The following is a 22071-nucleotide window of genomic DNA, read 5'->3' as shown; positions in this document are numbered from 1 at the left end:
GACGTCAGCAACACACAGGCTCCTGATAAGCTTGGCCCTTTGAGAGCCTGGATATGGGGAGCTGGAGACCTCAGTGATGCGTGTGGGGGCAGGGGAACCACCGGCCTGGGCACACGCTCCGCTCATACTTCCCGGTGGCAGGACTTTGGCTTCAACAACTAGAAGGAATTCTTAACCTTCTGGAGGTATTCATGTCCTATGGCTGCAGAAACAAATGACCACCACGCCGGCGGGGGTGGGGGTGGGGGTGGGGAGAGGGTGTGTGTGTGAGGTTTACACGAGGCATTTATTCTCTCACAGTGTTGGAGGCCAGAGCCAGGCATCAGCATGTGGCAGGACCTTGACCCCTGTACAGACTCTAAGGGAGGATCCTTTCTGGCCTTTTCCAGCTCCTGCTGGCTCCACATGTTCCTCAGCTTGTGGCCGCCTGCTCCCGCTCCAGTCTCTGCCTCTGTCCTCCCAGGGCCACCTTGGCTCTGTGTCTCTTTAAGGACACCTGTCATTGGATTGAGGGCCCACTGGGCTAATCCAGGATGATCTCATCTCAAGATCCTTGATTACATCTGCAAAGACCCTTTTCCCAAATAAGGTGATGCTCACAGGTCTCAGGGATTCGGATGTGGACGTATCTCTTGGGGGGCCACCATTCAACCCCCTAAATCATAAAGCACTTTCAGAATCTGAGGAGAGCCAAGGAACTGTGAATCCTGTCATTGCTGGAAGTTGAGGCTGAGGCAAGGGTTCCTGTACAAGTAATTTATGGAGGGGGCGTTCCAAGGAGAAGGGGAGTGAGGAAAGCAAGTGAGGGCAGGGGACAGAAGCTAAGCAAGAATGGCCTCAGCTGGGGACTAGCTTCCACCTGGTCTCCTGAGCTGCCCTGAACCGATGATTGCACTCGCATTGTTCCCACCTGGAGGCAAGGGGTAGCCTTTGTGCCCTAAGTCAGTCAATTTCCCCTGGTGGGGGGCAGTATAGTCTCTCTGGCCAGGAGCTCCCTTTGGGCCAAGGAGGATTCATCAAAGAAATGGGTAGGAACACTCCCAGCAGCCCCTGGGGCTGGGTTAAAGGGATCTGGCCGAGGACCCACGTCTACAGCAGACTCTAGAAAAATCACACGCACACCCCATCCAGTCTCAGGTTGAGGACCTGTGACCACTGCTGACCTGACACTTCTGGTCTCTCATCTTTCCTCGTCTCCCAGGGGAGATGATGGGCATGTCTGGGAAGCAGACGGAACACCCTCCCATCAGTCCTCTTCGGACTGCCCTCCTGCAGAGCCGCCGCACTGAGGAGGGGCCGCCTCGGGGTGAGTGAGATGAATCCAAAGGGAGTCCCTTTGGCCGCAGATGCACAGCCCTCCGTTCTAATCAGCTTTTCAGGAATAAAGCTACCAGCTTCATCTCCACCTGTCCACCTCCTACCTCTCTCAGGTAGTTCTGCATCTAGGCGGAGGGGGGAATGAGAGGATATTTACAAACCTCCTAAGACCCCAAGTCTTGTCGTTAAAGACAGTGGCCCTCGAAGTACCATCTGTGGGCTGGCTGCCAATTCCCAACCTGCTGCCCAACGGCTCGCCCCAGGATGTGATCAACACTCTCCTTTCCCTGGGAAAGCTTGCTGCCAGAACAGTCAGCTGACCTCGACAGCGTGCGCTGCAATGCAGAGGACTTCCGTTCTGCCTCGCCTCTGTGCCAACCGGCGCCCTGAGCAGCACTGACAGAGGCTGTTGTGGACAAACCCAGGAGGCTGAGTCCAGAGAGGCTGGTGAGACAGGTGGGCCCGACCTGAAGGGCTCTCATCTGAAACACGGAGGACAGGATAATGAGCATAAGTTAAAAAGAGGCAACACTGACTCAAAAATAATGCAATAGTAACACAAATGACTAATGGGTGACCGTCTAGAGCCTTTACCACGGCTGCCGTGTTGCTGGCTTTGCGCTTGGAGGCCTCATTGGGGCCATGGGCAGACGCCACGGCTGTACATGCCAGAAGTATCTGTGGGGAAGAACAGAGTGGAGACAAGGGGAGGTGGTTGAAGGGGAAGGCCTGTGGGCTAGATGTGGGAGTGGAAGGGGGCTTGGTGTGTTTTGGAGGGCAGCTCCCATCATGGGGGAGAGGGGAGAACTAAGTGGAGTTGGAACCACCATGGAGGGTCCCTCACTAGCCTGGGCCCCTAGGCGGGTCCCAGCAATGTGCTCATGTTTTTGTAAATTTTGAAAAATTAAGCTCTTCCACCGCAGATCGCTGAGACTACGGTCTCTTTCTGCTCCCTTTCTGCTGTCAGATGCCTACACTTAGTTTAGGTGTAGTGGGCTGTTGTGGACATGGCTCAGTGGCTTCTCTGTGTAGTCAAGGGTGTGGGGCCAGAGGTTTCAGGGATGTGAATGGGTCCCAGAGCGCCTGGTGACAGAAGTGCATGAGAAGTTGGGGGGAAGCAAAGTTTGAAACACATGAAGGTGGCTGGTGGAAAATTCTCCCGGTTACCAGAGCTGTGAGATGTTAAGTGGAGGAGTCAGTTCTTATCAATGCCTAATCAGGACAGAAGGTCCTCCTGCAAAGAATATACTCCATAACGCAGTGAACACAACTATAAACACACATTTTTTTTCCTCTGGGAATGACACGAAATAGATTTGATCAGAATTCTCATGTCCTATGCAAGAACCAGTAGCAATACTGCAAAGAGCCAAGTATATCTGTGTGCGGAGTCATGTGTTTTCTACATCCGACGTCTGTTGGGGTGCAAATCTGTGTACCCGGTACATCTCACCCTGATGCATTCGGCATGCCAAAGGGTCCCAGAGGCAGCGAAGCCACCTCCGAAACCAGTGCTCTGTGACGGGACCCCCACACCTCTGCGTCTAAGTCAACGTGCGCGTCCTAACAATGGAAGCACAACACCGCGCAGCACTACAACACAGTGGCTGAGACACACTCGAATCTGGGTGTCTGAATTTCAGATACTTTTTGTACATTCTCTCTCCATTATTGATCATACCAAAACCCAAACAGGACGAGAAGGTAACTGAGGGGAAGCAAAACACATAAAGTGAAAAAAAGGAAGATGAACAGCAAGTTAAAAACGTTAAAATATAATTATAAATATAAAATATAATTATCATTATATCACAATGGACACTAAAAATTCTTAGGGTCAGAATGATGAGGATAAGGGAACAAATCATGACAGCCAAGAAAAGTACACAATGGAACTTAAAATCATAGCGATAAAGGTCATGAGAATCAGGGGCGCCTGGGTGGCACAACGGTTAAGCGTCTGCCTTCGGCTCAGGGCGTGATCCCGGCATTCTGGGATCGAGCCCCACATCAGGCTCCTCCGCTGTGAGCCTGCTTCTTCCTCTCCCATTCCCCCTGCTTGTGTTCCCTCTCTCGCTGGCTGTCTCTATCTCTGTCAAATAAATAAATAAAATCTTTAAAAAAAAAAAAAAAGATCATGAGAATCAGGACACTCCCAGACAGGAAACCAAAGACCAGAAGGCAGATGATCCAAAGGAAAACTTGGTACAATCCACGGCTGCACGTGAGGGTCAGCAGCAGCTTCCTTCCGGTGAATCTGTTAACTTCAACAAACACCACAATCTTGCATTATGGCCCATTACAAGGAGCACTCATATTTTTACTTACTTAGTTTTCTAAAGATTTTTATTTACTTATTTACTTGAGAGAGACAGAGACAGAGAGAGTGAGAGAGAGAGTGTGAACGGGGGTGGGGGGGAGGAGCAGAGAGAGAGGGACAAGTAGACTCCATGTTGAGCACAGAAGCGGACACGGGGCTCAATGTGGGGCTCGATCCCAGGACCCTGAGATCATGACCTGAGCGGAAACCAAGAGTCAGATGCTTAACCAACTGAGCCACCCAGGCGCCCCGAGCACTCATATTTTTAAATTTAACAATCATACTTTTGAATTTCCGAAAGCTCTTCTTTACATCTAGGTTTCTCACCTGAGCAACTACATGAGTGCTAGTGATGTCCTTCATGGAGATGCAAAGGACTGGGGAAGCAGCAGCTTGGAGTACAACCAGGAGTCCTGTACTGTTTTCCACCTGAAGGAACTGGTAGCACGACTGAATTACAGGTCATTTATACATTCTAGGTTGTCAAAAGGCACACTAGCTTCCTATGCCTTTCCTTATCTTTTATACATGTACTATCTTAAAGCTCTCTGTGGGTGACATGGAGACGTCCTGCTCAGATCCCCTTCTAGAAAGGACCAGCTGCCCAGATGCAAGGAGGGGGCTTAGCTGACAGGCTCCATCTCAGCTTTCAAACCAAGGTCATGCTCTTTTTGGGGCATCTCCCAGCCAATGACTGGCAAGCCATGGTAGCTAAGGTAGCTGTCTTTCTGGGCAGTCCCTAGTCAGTGACTGAGCCAGACAGCAGTACAAGGGTCTGGCCATTTCCCCCTGACCCAGGGCCTCTCCATCAAGGAATCTGCTCCAGAGCTCCCTAGTGGGCTGGCTGAGACTCTGTCAGGTCTGCACTGCTGTCTGAGGGAGTTAGCTGGGGCCGCTCTGCTGCAGGCTGCAGGCCTCTGCAACAGCTCTGCTGCATGTGTCGCATTCTGGAGCCTGGGCTGAAGTTACCAGGGGAAGCTCTTGTGGCCGATTACTGGAGTGTAAGAGCGCACGCCCAAATGCCCACGTGCAAGCACATTTCAAGCCTCTGCACATATGTTCACTAGCATTGACTAAAGCAAGTTGCATGGCCAAATGTGACATGAAGGGGTTAAGAATGACTTGACCCCCTTGAGGCCATGGCAAAGGGACTGGATGTATACTGCTGTTATGGGGACTGATAATTCACCTACTGCCAATAATGGTCCATCAAGTAGGTATAAGACTCGACATAACCATACTCCGTCAGCTCATACTTCCCAGCTCATACTTCTGGAATACTCTTAATGCTTATCTACAGGGTTTCCTCTGGGGTTAAGGCCCATAGAGATGCAGAGATAACTGGAGAACTCTAAGATTTCTGGGGGACTCCTTAAGATTATTCGGATGAAAGGTTTTCTGGATATGAAAGGCAAAATCTGATGCTCCTCTATGACCAGTGTCATCTGAAGACTGAACATGCTTCCTAGTTCAGTGGGATCTGATCACCATTTCAGGTGGAGTGCATACTGTGAACCTGTATTGCCGTTAGGTACCTGTTTCAGGATATACACATTTAAACCACTTCACTGAGGTATGTTTGACATACAGAATGCTCTACTTATTTAAGTTTTTTGGGGGGTGGGAGGGGCAGAGGCAGAGAGAAAGAAAATCCCAAGCAAGCTCACAGAATGGGAGCATGGGGCTTGATCTCATGACCCTGAGGTCACGACCTGAGCCAAAATCAAGAACCGGATGCTCAACTGACTGAGCCACCCAGGCGCCCCCAAATGCTGTACTTATTTAATGCATACAACTTGGTGAGTTTCAGGATATGGGTGGACATTTTCCTAATGGTAGCCTTGATCTGCATCAGTGTAACACTGCAGACCTCTGAGCTCTCGTGTCCTAATGTTCCCGAACCTGATCCACCACATGGATCATAAACGCCTGTCTTGAATCAGTTTTCCAAATGTACAGGATTATTAGAATATAGCAGAATGTTCAGAACTTATTACTTTCATAGTTCTTATCATGATCTAAAATTTTTAATTTTTTCCAAGAAATAAAAGATTTGAGAAAGTGCACACATGTGCACGTGTGTGTGTGTGTATGTGTGGCGGGGAGGGGAAGAAGGCGGAGGGAAAGGGAGAGAGAGCCTCTCTAGTTGAATCTCTGCTGTGCAGGAAGCCCGACGTGGGGCTCGATCTCATCTCACGAACCTGGGATCATGACCTGAGCCGAAATCAAGAGTTGGATGCTTAACTGACTGAGCCACCCAGGTGCCCTCAAGAAAGATAAAGTTTAAAAATGAAATTGTTTTAAAATAATGAAAAAGAGCAGTCCCTGCCCCACCACTCCCCTTTCCTCTACCCTCCTACACACAGGCAGCGACTCCCACTCTCCCAGCACTTTCCAAGTCACAGGCCTACACGGCTATTTTGTAAATGACCCATAGATACTACTGACTTCCTGTTATGGCAGATGAAGATTTAGCTCTTTCACCACTAACAACCCCAGAGTCTGCTTCCCCATCCTCTCAGAGTTTATGATGAACTTTGGCTAAATCAATAATCGGTGTTCACATTATCAAGGACATGTAACAATTGCTCAATGAGGAGCCAGGAAGTTGACCACTGCATGCCCCCATTTTTTAAAATAACTTCCAGTTATTCTGTTATTCCAGCTATTCTACCTTGTGTTTATATTTGCATTGTTTTTGTTTCATAAAAATTTTCCCTAAAGTCTCCAACAGATCCTTCAATTACCTATCAATGTAATATTTTCAGTCCACTTAAATGCAGTGGCTCGCCTACTGATTTCCCGGAGCCCTCCTTCCCACAGCCTCGCGTCCTTCCACTCCAACTTAGGCCTGTTGCCCATCCTGGTGATCCCTTTCACCGCTTTTCTCGGTTAGAATCCTTATTTCCTAGAGCCCAGGTCCTCCTCTTTCTCAGGTTAGCCCCTGGTTCTGCAGAAGCACATTCTCTGGGGTACATGGCAAATGCTGGCAGGGATGCTGACGGATGTGTCCGCTTGTGCAGCTGCTCCGGAGAGCCATCTGGCAGTGTCAATCAAATGAAGAATACGCGTAAGCGCTGTGCCCTAGCAGTCTTGCTCCCGAGCACACATCAAAGGCAAATGCTCAAACGAGTCCACAAGAGGACACGTATGAGGATGGTCACCCCAATGCTGTTTATGTGTTTGTGTGCATAAAGACTGCTGATTTCTGCAGATAACTGTATACCTTGTCAGTTCACTGCATTCTCTTAATAGCAGTTTTTTGGGTTGATTCTCTTGGGTTTTCTAAGTACTTGATCATACCATCAATAAATAGAAGTTTTACTTCCTCTTTTCTACTTTTTATACATCTAATTTTTTCCTCTTGTCTGACTGCTTTGGTTAATAACTTCAGTACAATGTTAAACAGTGGTAGAAACAGAAAGTCTTGTCCTGACTTTAGTAGGGCTACGGGCCATTACATTTCACTTAATTTTTATTACACAATTGGATTTTTTACTTTTTTGTTTTAATGTAATTTCTATACCCAACATGGGGCTTGAACTCATCACGCCAAGATCAAGAGTCACACGCCCTACCGACTGAGCCAGCCAGGTGCCGCTCATTATTACTGTATTTTTAACTTTCTTTTTAAATTGTGGAATGACTCAAACACACATATAGACGTACAAAGATGTGTAAAATACGTATGCATGATTAAAAAGACTAAGAATAAAACCAATACCAGTGTCCTATCACTCAGGTTAAGAAACATCACTAGATCTTGGAAGCTCCCTGGGAGCCTCTCTCTAAGGTAGCTACCATCTTGTCTTTTGTGTTATCATTTTGTAGTAGATGTGGGTGGAGTGGGGATAAAGTGCTGTAACAAAGATATTCAAAGATACTGCATTAGAGGGGCAGGGTGGCTCAGTCAGTTAAGCAGCTGACTCTCGCTTCTGGCTGAGGACCGAGCCCCATGTTGGGTTCCACACTGAGCAGGGAGTCTGCTTGAGGATTCTCTCCCTCTTCTCTGCCCCACCCCCCATTCCCTCTCACTCTCTCCCTCTCAAATAAATCTTTAAAAAGAAAAAAAGAAAAAAAAAAGATACTGCATTAGAACATGAAGAAGTGTTTCTGTTCACATCTACACCGATGTGAACAGTCCAGGCCGGTGAGGCAGCTGCTCTACGTGGCTATCCAGGGAAACTGATTCCCTTACATCTTTGTTTTCTGTCACTAGGATGTTTTACTGTCTGTGTGGTTGAAGCTGTGTCACTGGCACTTCTGGTGCCAGCCAGCAGTAAACGGGAAAGAGATGATGGGAAAGGCACCCTAAAGTCTTAGACTCAGACCTAAATGATAAGTGTGGCCCTCTGGACATAAACTGTGCAGCAAACACTCTAGTTTATGCTGAACACTTGCTTTCCTTCTGTGACTGTGTCAGTCTGGTATGTGCCTATATGACCGGCCTCCAGTAAAAACCCTGGGTGCTATGTCTGGAATGGATTATCACAAATTTGGTGGAGGAGGAATTAAGCATGTCCTGTGTGGCTCCACTTGGAGGACTCCTGGCTCACACCCGATTTCCTCTAGACTTTGCCATGGCCTTTTTCCTTTGCTGATTTTGTGTCCATTCACTGTAATAAAGTAAAATCTTGTGTACGACCACATGCTGAGTTCTGAGTCCTCCTAGCAAATCGCTGAACCTGGGGGTGGTCTGGGGGAACCTTCACAGCAAGGTTATGAAATGTGGGAAACACAGGGCTCATCACGGGTGGAGCATTTGGCTGGGCTATGGTGTGGGTCAGGTTCGGCATGTCTCTCAGGAATAGTGCCAAGATGAGGATTTGCTGTACTTTCTGCCTTTTTTTTAAAGATTTTATTTATTTATTTGACAGAGATAGAGACAGCCAGCGAGAGAGGGAACACAAGCAGGGGGAGTAGGAGAGGAAGAAGCAGGCTCCCAGCAGAGGAGCCTGATGTGGGGCTCGATCCCAGACCGCTGGGATCACGCCCTGAGCCGAAGGCAGACGCTTAACGACTGAGCCACCCAGGCGCCCCTGTACTTTCTGCTTCTTAGTTCATCCTGCCCTACCTCCCGCTCGCAGGAGGGGGTCAGAGCAGAATATTTCTATGGTGTAAAATGAAGGTTCTCAGTTAATGCTGGTGGCAGGGAATTCATTAATACAAGGTCTAGGCAAACCAAGTACAGCTGAGAATTGGGGCCAGGACAACCAGGGCACTCTGTCCCTAGACAAAATGGTATGACAATGGCAGTGGGCACTGGCGCCTGTCCCAGTCTGAACCAGCTGCCCTTTACATCTGATGCACAACTATTATCACCACCTTCCTGGTGGATCCCTATGTTTTTCCCGCTTATTTCCTGTACTGCTTGCCTTTCAGGGGTTACTCTCGTGTTTTGGTGGAGCAGATCCTCTCATGGCTTTCTGAGAAAGGCTACACGGATGGTAAACTGTTTGAGACCTCACATGTCCAAAAATGTCTTTATTCTAACCCCATACTTAATTGATGGGTTTAGTTACAGGCTGGAAGAAACTTTTCCTCAGAATTCTGGAAGTATTTCTCCACTGTTCTCTTTCATTCAGTGAATTTTTATTGAGAACCTAATACATGCCTGGCAGTGCTCTAAGTATGAGGGATACATCAGTGAACAACAGAGACTAAGATACAGAGGGACAGAGTCCAAGAGCTTATATTCCAGATTGAGTTCTGGCTTTTGGTGTAGTGGCTGAGAAGTCTAAAGCCAATCCGATTTCTGATCCTTTGTATGTGACATTTTCTCTGCCAGCTTGCGGGATCTTCTCTTTATTCCAAGTGTTCAAAAAGTTCATAGTGTTGTGCCTTGTATGGACTTATTTTCATCCATTTTGCTGGGTACCAGGTAGGCTCATTTGCTCTGCAGACTCATGTCCTTCAGTTCTGGACATTTTTCTTGAACATTCTGTAGATGATTTCCTCCTCCAGTGTTTGGATGCTGGACCTCTCTCTCAGGGTGGCACTCCTTCTTATCTCTAGTTCTCCTAAGATTCATCTTGTTGCTCTTCCTGGGAGATTTTCTCAATTTTCTTTTCCAACCCTTCTAGTGTTTTTATTCCTGCTATTCACAATATTAATATCCAAGAGGTTTTTTCCTTTAAAAATGTCATCCTGTTTATGAACTTACCTGAAAATATCAGAATGTTTTAAAATTTTCATCTCCCTTGCATAGCCTGTTTACTCCAACATTGCTTTTTCCCTTCTGTTCATTCGTTTTCATCTCTAAAACTCATGCTTAGAGGCTTTTCTCAGATGTATGGATAATCCTTGGTTGCCTGCTTATGATTAAGAGCCAGGGACTGGGGGCGCCTGGGTGGCTCAGTCGGTTAACAGCATCTGCCTTCAGCTCAGGGCATGATCCTGGGGTCTTGGGATGGAGCCCCGCATTGGGCTCCCTGCTCATCAAGGGAGTCTGCTTCTCCATCTCCCTCTGCCCCTGCTCATGTGTGCTCTCTCTCACTCACTCTCTCTCTCAAATAAATAAAATCTTGAAGAAAAAAAAAAAAGAGCCAGGGACTAAAAAACACTTTGAAGATCTGAGCACTTGGGTTTAGGACTTTTAGACTTTGGAGTTCACTTCAGAGAAATCTGTATGGGACATTTGTTACAGAAACTCTTTTGCCTCTATCTTGGGAATTGCCAGACTCTCCAGAAAAGAATCCTTTAAAATTTCTACATGAAGAGTAAAGATTTGGTTGTCAGTTTAGTGGGGAGAAAAGGATGAGGATCCCAGCATTCAGCAATCACATGTTCTCTTAATCCCCATCTTCAAAATACTACTTGTGACCTAATAATTTGGCTTAGTATCCCCTACACAGAAAGTCTTTTGTTTTGCCTTTTTCACTTAGAGTTCTGCTAGGATGAGGAATCTAGATTGGTGAGGATATATGTAGGATAAACCCCAAGAAGTAGGAGTGCTGGATTGAAAAATGCCTACACTTTACTTTATCTTATTTAAGTGAGTTCCATGCCCAGCATGGAGCCCAACTCGGGGCTTGAACTCATGACCCTGAGATCAAGATTTGAGCTGAAATCAAGAGTCAGACGCTTAACCAACTGAACCACCCAGGTGCCCCGAGAGCATACATTTTCGATTTGTATTGGTTATTGCCAAATTATGCTCTATTGAGCTTGTATCATATATACCACCACCAGCAATACTTGCTTTTTCATACCTTGTAAACAGATATCAAACTTTTTGACTTTGAAAAAAGGTGGAAAATATTTTACCTATGTTCTTTCAATTTACATTTTTCTTAAGTTTGAGATTATCTTTTCATGGTTGAGACATGTTTCCATTTTTTCCTCGTGTTTGCTCATAGAATCTTTGCCCACTGCATTGTCAACTGATTTAAATGAGCTCTTCACTTTTTCCAGTTTCTGGTTGTTGAATTTGCTTATGGTAGTTTATTAGAAAGGAAAACTGTTTTTTGTTTTTTAACAAAGCACTTTCATTTTCTATGCAAAGGTGATTCAGAGAATTTACATAAAGGTGTGAGGTGGTCAGCTAAGCGGGGAGCCTGAGTGTGGTTTGGGCAATGTTGCCATGGGAGCAGGACTGGGGCCCCCCATCTCACAGGCTGCCTTCTGGGTCTTCTGCTTTTCCTGATAGGATGTGGCCAAAGGGACAGTAGAGAGAGCAAAGGAGGCAACCCTCGCCTCCACTGTGCCTGTCCTTCCCTAACTGCCCAGTGAGCGAGGATTTGGGCCTTGCCTGAGCTCCATCATGTCTGAGTTTGGGGGTGTTAGAAACAGGGGGAGAAGTAGAAAAAAACTGCCTTCTTGAAACATACATTTTCTTGTTTATTTTATTTTTTGTTATTTTTAAATGATTTATTTATTTTGAGAGAGAGAGAGAGAGAGCAGGAGGGGCAGAGGGAGAGGAAGAGAGAATCTCAAGCAGGCTCCACACTCAGCGTGGAACCCCATGCAGGGCTTGATCTCACAACTCAGAGATCATGACCTGAGCCAAAATCAAGAGTTGGATGCTTAACAGACTGAGCCACCCAGGTGCCCCTTGTTACTGTTTTGTCTTAAAGGGAAAGGTCCCTTCAAGGCCCTTTGGGGGGGGGGGGGGACCAAAATGCCATCATAGTAGTAGGGACTATAGCATCTACAAGTATTAAAGAGGAAAACATTCTTCAGTGTGGTCAAATTTCTTCTATGGCTTCTGCATCTTTTGTCTTGTTGAGAAAGACCCACACTCCGAGATTATTAAAAATGTCTCCTCTTGGGATGCCTGGGTGGCTCAGTTGGTTGGGCGTCTGCCTTCGGCTCAGGTCATGATCCCAGGGTCCTGGGATCGAGTCCCACGTCAGGCTCCCTGCTCAGCGGGAAGCCTGCTTCTCCATCCGCCTGCCGCTCCCCCTGCTTGTGCTCCCTCTCTCTGACAGATAAATAAATAAAATCTAAAAAAAAAAAAAGCCAAAAGCACTTGACAAGGATAGGGCACAAACACCATTAAAAAAAAAAGTCTCCTCTTATTGCCCATACTATTTTTCTTTTTTGTATTTTAATTTTCCCTTCATTTGGATTCCCCCCCCCAGATGGCTACCCAGTTGTCCTAATCTTACTTATTGAACATTCATCTTTTACTCAGACATTTTAAATAACATTTTAAAAATTACATACAAAATTCTTGTGCATTTGGGTTTATTTCTGGAATTCTTGTTCTGTTGACCTGCCTGTTCATGTGCCTATGTTACACTATTACAATTATTATAGTTTTGTCTTATCTTTCAATATTTGATAAAGCTGATTCCCCATTTATTCTTTTTAGAATTTTCAGGGCTCTTTTTGTTTTTCACTTTTTCCACTTGAACTTTGAAATCATCTTGTCCAGTTTCCAAACATGGTTTGGAATTTAATGGAATCACATTAAATTTATGCGTTAATTGAGGAGGAATACATTTATGATGTTGAGTCTTTCTATTCAAGAACATGGTGTGACTTGCCACTGTTTAGTTGTCCTTCTGAGTCCTTGTGTAGCATTGTGAAGTTTTTACCCTAAAGATCTTACAGTTTTGGGGCACGTGGCTGGCTCAGTCAGTACACCATGAGACTCTCAATCTCAGGTTTATGAGTTTGACCCCCAGGATGGGTGGGTGTAGAGATCACTTAAAAAAATAAAATCTTTAAAAAAATAAATAAAAGAGGGGCACCTGGGTGGCTCAGTGGGTTAAGCATCCAAATTGTTTCAGCTCAGGTCCTGATCTCAGGGTTGTGAGATGGAGCCCTGAGTCGGCCTCTGTGGGGAGTCTGCTGGAGATTCTCTCCCTCTTCTCCCTCTCCCCTGCCGCACCCCACTCATGCATGCTCTCTCTCTCAAATAAATGTCTTTAAAAGACAATTAAATCCAGTAAGGCTTTTTAAAAAAAAGATCTTATAGTTCTTACGAAGTATATTCCTTGGTGTTTTATCTTATTCATGGCTATTGTAAATGAAGCCTTCCATATACCTCCTAACTAGCTGGGCTTGTCCATATAAAATACATGGATTTCTGTAGAGTAAGCTTATACCTAACTACCTTACCAAACTGTCTTATTGTTGTTTCTCCATTCATTCTGCTTCATTTTTCCAAGCAAACAATATCATTTGCAAATAATAATTTTACCTTTTTCCCCTAATTGGCATATTTTGCACACCTAAAAGTCACTTGTTTTCAGAGATCCTTTTTACTGATAGCATCTGTATTAATTTCTTAGGTCAGCTGTAACAAAGTACCACAAACTAGGTGCCCTAAAACAACGGACACTTATTGTCGCACAGTTCTGCGAGCTAGAGGTCTGAAGTGAAGGTGCCGGCAGGGCTGCGCTCTGAAACTTGTAGGGGGGACCCCTTCCGTCTCTTCCTAGGTTCTGGCGGCATCTGGCCAGCCTGGGGGGCCTGACACTGCCTCTGCGTCACAGGGTGCTCCTCCTCCATGAGTCTTGTATGTCTGTTTCCTTCTTGTTAGGACATCAGTCATATTAGATCAGGGTGCCTCAATGACATCATCTTTTTTTTTTTTATTCGGCAGAGATAGAGACAGCCAGCGAGAGAGGGAACACAAGCAGGGGGAGTGGGAGAGGAAGAAGCAGGCTCATAGCAGAGGAGCCTGATGTGGGGCTCGATCCCACAACGCCGGGATCACGCCCTGAGCTGAAGGCAGACGTTTAACCACTGTGCCACCCAGGCGCCCCTATGATATCATCTTAACTGAAGTACATTTGCAAAGACCATATCTCTAAATAAGATCATATTTACAGGAACCGAGGATTAGAACATTAACATATCCTTAGGGGGACACAGTCCATCCATAACGGCACTGAACTGTTCTCCTTGTCTTTATTCACTGTGAAGATGAATTTATAGGAGTCCATGGAATTATTTTTTTGGTTTGAACAAGTGTCTATCAAACCCTAAGAGTTTGTATGTAAAATGTGGTAGGCGTATGCATTCGGGTTGAGGAATAGGGTTCAAAGCTTTCATGGGGTTTCTCAAAGGGTCTGTTATCCCCTAAAAACTTAAAGAATTGTTAATGCAGACCAAAAATATAAGAAGCATTACATTAAGTCCATTCAAAATAATTTATAAGCCTATTAGCTTTGCTACAATATGGATAATTATGGAAGTCATCTACGTTTAGTAACTTTTGACTACCATATGTTTATGTTGAGTATTACTGTTGAAAAAGAGCTTTTATATACATTTTGTCTTTTGAGTCCTTTCATATTATATCTATATCTATATAGATATATATATCTATATAGATATTATAGATATAGATATACTATTATAATTTTAGATGCAAAAAAATAGATTCTATATATATCTATCTATATATCTATATATCTATATATATATCTATATATATAATATATATATAATAAATGAAATATTTTTTTAAAGATTTTTAAAAATTTATTTATTCATGAGAGACAGAGAGAGAGACAGTCTGAGGGAGAAGGAGAAGCAGGCTCCCCTCGGAGCAAGGAGCCTGACTCAGGACTCAATCCCAGGACCCTGGGATCATGACCTGAGCTGAAGGCAGACGCTTAACCAGCTGAGCCACCCAGGCGCCCTAAATAAATAAAATCTTAAAAAAAAAATAGTGAGTAATGAAGTCAGTTCTCAAACTTAAGGCTTAACAAAACCCTATAGGTACAGTCGTCCCCCTTTACCTGTGGGAATTACATTCTAAGACCCCCAGTGGATGCTTGAAACCGTGGAGAGTCCTGAACCCTGTATGTATGTTTTTTCCTGTACATAGGTACCTGTGATAAGGCTTAATTGTTACCAATCAGGCACAGTAAGACATTAACAACAACAAGCAGACCAAAATAATGAAATACTGTAACAAGGTATATGTGAGTGTGGTCTCTCAACAGATCTTCTTGTTGTATCGTACTCAACGCTTCCTCTTTTTGGGTGAGATGTGAGATGATAAAATTCCCATGTGATGTGATGAAGTGAGGTGAATAAGGCAGGCACCGTGATGCAGCACGAGGCTACTACTGACCTCTGACAACAGTCAGAAGGAGGATCATCTGCTTCTGGACCACAGTTAACCCCGCGTAACTAAAACTGTGGAAAGCAGAAGCATGGATAAGGGGGTACTACTGCATGTATACGTTTTAACTTTTCAGAAATGAAATCATATTATACTTACTCATCTGTAACTTGTTCTTTTACTGAATATACTTTAGACAGCTTTCCATGTCAGTCCATATGGGCTTATGCATTTATTTTTAACAATGGCAATGTATGGAATTTCCATAATTTATCTAATTCTTTATTGATGGGTATTTGGGTAATTTCCAATTTTTCACTATTAAGAACAATGCTTCAGTGAAAATCCTTGTATACATAAACTTTATACATTTGTGAAGATAAACTGGTAAGAATTGGAGTTGTTGACTCAAATCCTGTTAACTACAATAAATATTTTGACATCCACAAATTGCCCTCCAAATAGTAGCAATTTACATTCCCACCAATGCCTCTTAATACTTTTACAAACATGAAACTCCGTGGCAATACTATTATCAATTATATATTGGTAATTGATATTTTCCAGTGTGATAGTAAAAAATTGTTTTAGTTTGCGTATCTTTCACTAGAAAAGTTGAGCATTTTGGAGTGGGGAAGTTCTTCCTAAGCGTGATAGGGAACTCAGAAGTCATCAACAAAAAGTCTGATAAATGCAACTTTGTGAATTGCTTGCTTATGTCCTTTGTCTATTGTTTTCTTTTTTTTTTTTTTTTTAAGATTTTATTTATTTATTTGACAGAGAGACAGCCAGTGAGAGAGGGAACACAAGCAGGGGGAGTGGGAGAGGAAGAAGCAGGCTCCCAGCGGAGAAGCCTGATGTGGGGCTCGATCCCATAATGCCGGGATCACGCCCTGAGCCGAAGGCAGACGCTTAACGACTGAGCCACCCAGGCGCCCCTGTCTATTTTTTTCTACTGGGTAATGTTTCCTTTCTAATTGATTTAAACAACCATTTTTAAGGATTCTATGCACTTGCCATACGTGTTACAAATATTTTTTCCAAGTTTGTTTTCTTTTTGAATGGTGTTTTGTATGCAAGATACAGAATAAAAATATCCTGTGACTTATTTGTTTAGGGCTATGTTTAGAAAAGTCTTCCCTATTTCAAGATCACAAATATATTTATTCAAGTAGTTTTTTTTATTCTTATGGTTAATTTTTCTATTTAAATCTTTGATCCATCTGGAGTTTATTTTGGAATGAGAAGTAGGAACCCATGTTTATTTTATTATAAATGGCTAGTTGGTTGTTCCAATACCTTTTATTAAATTAACCCTGCCATCTTTACCATATGTCCATTTTTACTGTGGTCTAATTCTGTACTTTATTATAGTGAATTGATGTTTTAATTAAGGAGGCTTTATAATACATATTAATATTTGGGAGGCAAACATTACTTTTCTTCTTTTCAGAATTTTCCATGATTCTCAAATATTTTATTCTGCCAAATGAAATTTAGAATAATTTTGACAAATTCTAAAGAAAATTCTGTTTAGATTTGGATTGCATTCAATTTATACATTAATTCAGAAAGAACTGGCATTTTCCCACAACTATATGGTCAACTAATCTTCGACAAAGCAGGAAGGAATATCCAATGGAAAAAAAGACAGTCTCTTCAATAAATGGTGTTGGGAAAACTGGACAGCAATATGCAGAACAATGAAACTGCACCACTTTCTTACACCATACACAAAAATAAATTCAAAATGGTTTAAAGACCTAAGTATGACACAGGAATCCATCAAAATCCTAGAGGAGAACACAGGCAGCAACCTCTGTGACCTCAGCCACAGCAACATCTTACTAGACACGTCTCCAAAGGCAAGGGAGACAAAGGCAAAAATGAACTACTGGGACTTTGTCAAGATAAAAAGCTTCTGCACAGCAAAGGACACAGTCAACAAAACAAAAAGGCAGCCTACAGAATGGGAGAAGATATTTGTAAATGACATATCTGATAAAGGGTTAGAATCCAAAATCTATAAAGAACTTAATCAAACTCAACACCCAAAAGCCAAATAATCCAGTTAAGAAACGGGTAGAAGACATGAATAGTCATTTTTTCCAAAGACGACATACAGATGGCTAACAGACACATGAAAAGATGCTCAACATCACTCATCATCACAGAAATACAAATCAAACCCACAATGAGATACCATCTCACACCTGGCGGAATGGCTAAAATTAACAACACAAGAAACAATGGGTGTTGGCAAGGATGTGGAGAAAGGGGAGCCCTCTTACACTGCTGGTGGGAACGCAAGTTGGTACAGCCACTCTGGAAAATAGTATGGAGGTTCCTCAAATAGTTAAAAATAGAGCTACCCTACAACGCAACTGCACTACTAGGTATTTACCCCAAAGGATACAAAAATACTGATTTGAAGGGAAACATGTACCCTGATGTTTATAGCAGCAATGTCCTCAATAGCTAAAATATGAAAAGAGCCCAGATGTCCATCGACAGATGAATGGATAAAGAAGATGTGGTGTGTATATATATATATACATATACACACACATACACAATGGAAGATTATTTAGTCATAATAAAGAACGAAATCCTGTCATTTGCAATAACATGGATGGAGCTAGAGAGTATAATGCTAAGCTAAATAAGTTAGAGAAAGACAAATACTATATGATTCCACTCATACGTGGAATTTAAGAAACAAAACAGATGAACATAGAGGAAGAGAAAAAGAGAGGGAGGCAAACCATAAGAGACTCTTAATGACAGAGAATAAACAGGGTTGCTAGGGGGAGGTGTGTGGGGGATGGGATAGATGGGGAATGGGTATTAAGTAGGGTACTTGTTCTGATGAGCACTGGATGTTGTATGTAATTGATAAATCACAGAATTCTATTCCTGAAACCAATTTTACCATATACGGTAACTAACTAGAATTCATATAAAAACTTGAAACAAAGACTGGCATTTTCACAGTGTTGTGTCTTCTTACCCAAAAACGAGGCATTTCGTTTAATTAGTTTCTTTACAGAGTTTTATAGTATTCTTCAAGTAGTTTTTGAAAACTTTCTACATATAGTCAGAGACATTGTGCGGCTCAACCCCAGGGAGCACCACCCACACTGTGGTCAATGAGACAAAAGGTCCCCACTTCCCTGTGTGACAGGTACGAGCAACTATGAGTTTATTCCTTTTTAATTTTGTTATTGTGAGTGATAGGAGTGATATTTCCTTTTGTTTTATAAAATTAGTTACTATTTTCACCTGAGAAAGTTTGAATACTGATTTTATAACTTGATGTCTTATTTCACTGTCTTGTTAAGACTTTTTCAGTTGATCCCCTTAGGTTTCCCAACATACAGTCTTACATAAATTATGATAACTTCATTTTGAACTTTCCCCTACAGTACTGGCTAGCACTTCCAGCACAATATTAAATAATGGAATCTTGAGTAGAATTCACGACATGTCTTTTGACCTTAAGTCTAATGCTCTGTTTTGGGTACATATTCAATCCACAAAACAGTCCTGAGCACCAAGTACCTTTCATAATCTTTTCTTATCCCAACAGGAAGATCAAGAGCTGCAATAAATATCCAGTTGATAATTCTTATGTGAAATTCTCCAGCAAATTCAATATTCTGTATTACTAAAAACTGAAATGTGACCCTGAAGAAAGAGTATTCTCCAAGGATATGTTTTGGGTTTTTCTGGGGTGGGGGCGTGTGGGTGGGAGAGGAACGTGGACTGAGCCAGGGCTAAGGCAGTGACTGAAAAATGGGCACACCAAATAGTTATTTACTTGAAAGTCAAATGCATAAAATAAACAAGGGGCTGAACTACCCTTTACCACACCCACCAAAAGAGCCTATAAGCAGAACTATTTGAGAACACAGTGATATGACCCTAAAGCAAAGCTTAAACTCGGGGGTAAGGGAGGAGAAAAGCACGCATGAACGAGCATGTTTTCAAGTAGGTGAGCTGCAGTCACGTGTAGCTAACATCTAGTGAGAGGAGACAGCAATGTAATAAATGTCATGATAAAGTTAAGCATTAACATGAAGTACTAAAAGTCAGAGAATGTTTCTTAAAGGAGGTGCATCATTCATTTGCCAAATATCTAGAGCTCCTACTGAATCCAGCCCCGAACCTAGAAGCAAAAGGATGAGCAAAAAGAGAGGATCCCTGTTCTCAGAGAGCTTACAGGCCACTGGCAGAGGCAGATGTTACTCAAGTAAATACATAAACATACGTGGAGATAATATGTGTATGTTATTAGAAGTCGTGACAAGTCCCACAAAGGAAATAACGGTGCTGAGAGGATAATAAGGTGACATAACCTAGATGTGGGAAAGCCTCTCTGAGAAAGCAGCCTTTTGGCTGGAATCGGAGGGAAGACGAGGCAGAGGCGACATGGTGGGTGAGGTTTAGCCGTCTAGCCCCTCTGACGAACACAGGTGAGAGGGACTCTAGCTTGTGCGAAGGCACAAACGCACAGGTGCAACAGGTCTGAGGACTACAGGTCCTAGAGCTCAGTGAGGGAGCATGCAGAAACAGAAACACCGGGAAGAGAAAGGGAAAAAACCCCACAAAGATATTAGCAAGAAGGAAAAGGAGAAAATCAGAAATTCAATTCGGCATGTGCTGAACATTTACTACGTGCTTCATGATCTACCAAGGGATTCTTCCAATTCCAAAGAATAAAAAGACTGGTTCTCCTCACAGTTAACTTGGTCTAACTGGGTTCCTAACAGAAACATTGTCCTTTTAAGATAATCTTTCAGAGAATACTCCCTACCCCAGCCTAGACTAGATCTTTTTAATATCATAAACTGTGCTTTTACTTTCCCAAACAGTAACTCTTAAAATAGAATTTGAAGTTAACAAACACATCTTCTTTTCTGTCACAGGCCCCCAACTGCCACTTCACTGAAGCCTGTGCCTAGAAATCGCTCAGCTTTACTGGTCACTTCTCAACAGTCCCAAAATGTCCACGAAGCTCTCCAGGGAGTGACCGAGAAGCGTGTCTGACCATGTATGACCAGCAGCATGTTAATTTTTTCTTTACACGGAGCGTACCAGCTCTTTTTGTTCAATCCCCTTTTCTCTCTTTCCTGTTTAAGGTTCTCAGATAGAAGAAATCAGAAACTGTCATTGAGGTTATTAAGCTTGAATGCCCTTGCTCTAATCTCTAAAGAGATAAAATCCACCATGTTTATTGGGCTGCCTGGAAAGGCTGTCGCTACCTCCACCCAGAGGGGCTTAACAATGAAAAACAAAGCTCTACAAGTTCTAGCTACGAGAAGTGGTGTCCTAATTTGGGTGCAGTTCTAAGAATACTATAAATAATAATTCAACTGGTTCTGTGCTTGTGAGTGACAGAATGTCACAGCCTTGTGACAAACCATTCCTTCATTTTCTTCCTATATTTCTTCTTTTGTTATTCTGGTATGGAACCCACATTTCTGTCTTATCCCTAGAGTCGAAGACAATCAAAACAGCAGACATGCAGCTGTATTTATGAGGGGGGTGGGAGACAGTTGTGGATCTTTTAAGGCTGGGACTAGAGATGGGCAATAGGTCGAGGTGTTTTGTTTTAATTAGAGAAAGAGCAATTCTGTTGACAACAGCCAGCACCACTGCCAAGCGCTCAGGCAGAACTGACCCCCCAGTCCCGCTTTGCTGCCACTGGTTTTGCTCAGGGTAATAGTTTACACTGCATGGAAGGAGGCGGTGGTAGCGTGAGAGCTTGCTCAGGAGAAAGGGTAAGACACTGCTGGAACATATTATCCTAGACGAGATAAGAGGAACTTATTATAAGAACATGGTGGAGAAATTAGTTTTGGAAAGAAGAGACACCTCTTCCTTTGATCCAGAAGAAAAGAGTAAAAAGATTCAGATAGAGACAAAAACGCCGGTAGAGGGGCACCTGGGTGGCTCAGTCGGTTAAGCCTCTGCCTTCAGCTCAGGTCATGATCCCAGGCTCCCTGCTCAGCAGGGAGAGAGTCTGCTTCTCCCTCTCCCTCTGCCCACTGCTCATGCTCTCTCGCTCACTCTCTCTCTCAAATAAATAAAAAAAATCTTTAAAAATGCAGGTATAACTTGGAAATCGAGGAAGGTTCATGCCCTATGCCAGAGACTCCCAAACTTTGTAGGTTTTCAGACCCATAACAGTTCTGTTTATTAGATGTCCAAGCAATCTAATAAGTATTTATTCCGAATAATTTAGTAGGTATTTGAAAAATAAACTGGACACTGTACAGTTCGTTCTAGATTCCATTTAACAGCACATACAATTCGCCCACTTAAATGTATAAATCAGTGGTTTTTAGAATATTCGGAATTGTGCAACTATCACCTCAATCAATATTAGAATATTTTCACACCCCAAAAAGAAACCCCATTCCCATCAACAGTCACTCCTCTTTCTCCCTCACCCTCCCTGCTCTAGGCAACCATTAACCCATTTTCTGTCTCAATAGATCTGCCTGCTCTTGACGTTTCATGTAAATGGAATCACGTGATGCACACCCGCCTCCTCTCACTTGGCATAGGTTTTCAAGGTTTATCCACGTCACAGCGCGCACCAGTATATTATTCCTTCTTCTGGCTGAATGATATTCGATTCTGTGGATACACATTTTGTTTATCTAGTCATCAGTTAATGGACATTTGGTTTGTTTCTGTTTTTTGGCTATGATGACTAATGCTTCAATGTATACTCATGTGCAAGTTTTTTGTGCGGCGTGTTTTCACTTCTCTTGGGTATATGCCTAGAGTGGAACTGCTGGGTCATGTGGTAACTTCAAACTTTTGAGGAATGCCAGACTAGTTTCCAAGGTGCCTGCACACTACCAGAAGTACTGGAGGGTTTGAATTTCTACACATA

At 43.3% G+C, this 22071-nt stretch overlaps 1 long non-coding RNA gene across 6 annotated transcripts in view; it reads right to left on the bottom strand.

Annotated features, from left to right (window-relative positions):
* LOC113267246 (uncharacterized) overlaps positions 1–22071 on the bottom strand; it is a 35664-nt gene that overhangs the window by 8282 nt on the left and 5311 nt on the right. For 4 of the 6 annotated variants that reach the window (XR_003320649.4, XR_003320657.4, XR_003320658.4 and 1 more), the window contains exon 2: positions 1639–1799. The exons of 1 other annotated variant lie outside the window; for it this stretch is intronic. This is a non-coding gene — a long non-coding RNA (uncharacterized LOC113267246). Of the gene's footprint in view, positions 1–1638; positions 1800–1911; positions 3017–22071 lie in introns of those variants that run through there. One more of the 6 variants, XR_008961452.1, reaches the window with a different exon arrangement.

Source organism: Ursus arctos, unplaced genomic scaffold (genome assembly GCF_023065955.2).
Source record: "Ursus arctos isolate Adak ecotype North America unplaced genomic scaffold, UrsArc2.0 scaffold_25, whole genome shotgun sequence".
Lineage (NCBI taxonomy): Eukaryota > Metazoa > Chordata > Mammalia > Carnivora > Ursidae > Ursus > Ursus arctos.
This window is presented reverse-complemented; position numbering and strand designations above follow the sequence as displayed.